Source organism: Pyxicephalus adspersus, chromosome 2 (assembly GCF_032062135.1).
Source record: "Pyxicephalus adspersus chromosome 2, UCB_Pads_2.0, whole genome shotgun sequence".
NCBI lineage: Eukaryota > Metazoa > Chordata > Amphibia > Anura > Pyxicephalidae > Pyxicephalus > Pyxicephalus adspersus.
The window spans coordinates 158,138,753-158,141,225 of record NC_092859.1 but is presented as its reverse complement, the minus strand read 5'-3'; positions in this window follow the sequence as shown (position 1 = coordinate 158,141,225).

Below are 2,473 nucleotides of genomic sequence, written 5' to 3'. Positions count from 1 at the left end.
ATGACTATGGTAGAGTCATTAGATTGTGAGCTCCTTTGAGGGACAGCTAGTCACATGACTATGGACTTTGTACAGCGCTGCATAATATGATGGCGCTATATAAATACTGTATAATAATATTAAAGAACTGAAATCCAATGAATGAACAGGGCTGGTTAGGGACAGTCAGGCTTTGGGTGGGTTCTGGGGGGTATTTAATGATGTTGGACATCCTCCAGCCCGGAATTGAGATGAGCTTGACCAGAATTTCCGCAGGTTCTGCACACTGTGAGCTGTTTATTAGTAAACTCTGAGACTCCCACAGTGTGCATTTAATAATTTTCAGGAGTTGGAACAAATGCAAGACTTGAATACTGGATGACTTGGGTCAGAGGTAGCTTTAAGCACAGAACACTATAGAGTCTATAAACTTTATTTGCAATCTTCCGCTAGCCCTCCAGCCCTCCTTGGTGATTATAAGATCCTTGAACTGCTTCCTAGGAGCCTTAGTGCTGAGGAATGTTCATCTCAAAGCTGGAGATGTCTGCATTATTTATTGTTGGAGCTCACAAGCCATGCACACTATGTCCTTGGATAAAAATAAATCACGTTTATACCAAGCAAAGCTGCCTGTCACCATATCTAGCTGTCCAGCTCTTTCATTGGGCTGAATTAATTGGGGAAAATTGCACCATTGGACTGTGATGATGATGGAATATATTTAATTAAAGCCTAACTGCAGCCTTTATGTTATTTTCTATGGATAAGAATAAATATTTGCCAAGTTTTTCATTCCTGATGCAGAGATTTCACTTCATTTCCTGTCCATGTGCAGGATAAGAAATGGGGGGCACAATTGTCACATGGGCAGGAAGACCCCAATAATACCCTGACCGGGTCTGCAACTTCCCCAATTCTTGCACTTTGTACAAAACGTCCTCTTTCGAGCACATGCTTCAATCATGTAGATCATGAGCGGCGGTACATTGAGTACTGGAAGTCTTCCCAAACTGACAAAGAAGGCTTTCAGGCTGCAGTGGGGGTATAAAGGGTAAACTCTTTCCTCTATTGCCTATGGCGCTGTGTAAGAAGAGATCATTCAGAAATGTATGAACCTTATAAATATTCCAAACATGGGAATTTGTCAGCAGTTGTAAAAAATATTTGCACCATGGACAGCTTGATGGTAAAATGAAACCTCTCCCTGTTCTTTGCATTGCTTGGACTGAACTCTTTTCACAAACTGTACAGCAATGGAGCCCGGGGCCCGTATTTGTGAGCCGCAATCCTGATGTCTTCTTATTATCATTGCAGGAATCTTTGAAGGTCCCCTGGAAGGTTTTTTACATCACTGGCGCAGTCACTTAGTGTCCCCCCAAATAAAGTAATTTTATTTTATAACTGTGACGGATATCCTTTGGCAACTGTATGGGAGGAAAATGATTTTGTGCTGTATGACATGAATTCTCTGCCACTGCCAGAACCCAACCCATCTTCTAATGCTTCATAAATGAATTGCAGGAGTCAAGCAGAATTTTGTCCTCTGCAGACACAGAACATGCTGCATGCACAACCAGCTACATGGCGCCATCTACAGGACACACGTAGGTACTGCACTTTACCATTCTGTATTCAGGCATTGAAACATATGAATTGAAGTGTCACTATGGGCATCCAGAAAAAGGTGCATTTGGAGGGGTTGGGGATTACTTTATACCATTGACAGGGTTCCTTCCAATGGATCAAATGGCCCAAACCTTTTCTGCACAAAATAAAAAAGATGTGTCTGAAATTGCTTGGAATGGGTTGGATAAAGCTCCTTTTTTCAATGTGGAAGCTGTATGTCCATCTTAGAATACCCTGGTGATGACATTGCTGATGTGCAATTTTACTGTAAAACCAGTTGTGTTGTCATTCTGTTACAGGATGTGAAAAATGATGTCTTGTGGCAGGATCAACATGTAAAAAAAAACTCTGATATGTGGGGGCTTTTTAAATGCTATTGGAAGGGACAGACTGCATCAAATATTTAATTTTCTTGATTTTTCCCAGAAATGTTGATTTGCATAGCAATTATTCCAAGTTATGTATATGTGTGTTAGGAATTATTTATCCATTTGGCGATCCTGCGTTTTGCACCACCGAGGTCTAGAGCGCCCTTTCTGGTGGCAATGCACGCAGCAGCAGCAGCACAGTCAGCGGGGATCATAGTTAGTTGTCCTTTTCTGCAATCTCTCTGCAGCTTGCAGCATCCCCAGATTCCCTCCAGATGTGCAATCACTCCGATATATCTGTCTCAGCATCCCCGGGTAACACCTTGGCTGTGCAGGGGGGAACCAATGTGCTGCAACCAACGAGCAGATTCCTGGCCACAGTCCTATCCTGCCATTGGCTGCCAGTCCTATATAGCTTCTCAGGTCCCAGTCATTAATTGACCCTGGTAGTGCTAGGCTTGCTGTATGTGCTCATGGTGTGACTTTCTGCTGGAGAATTT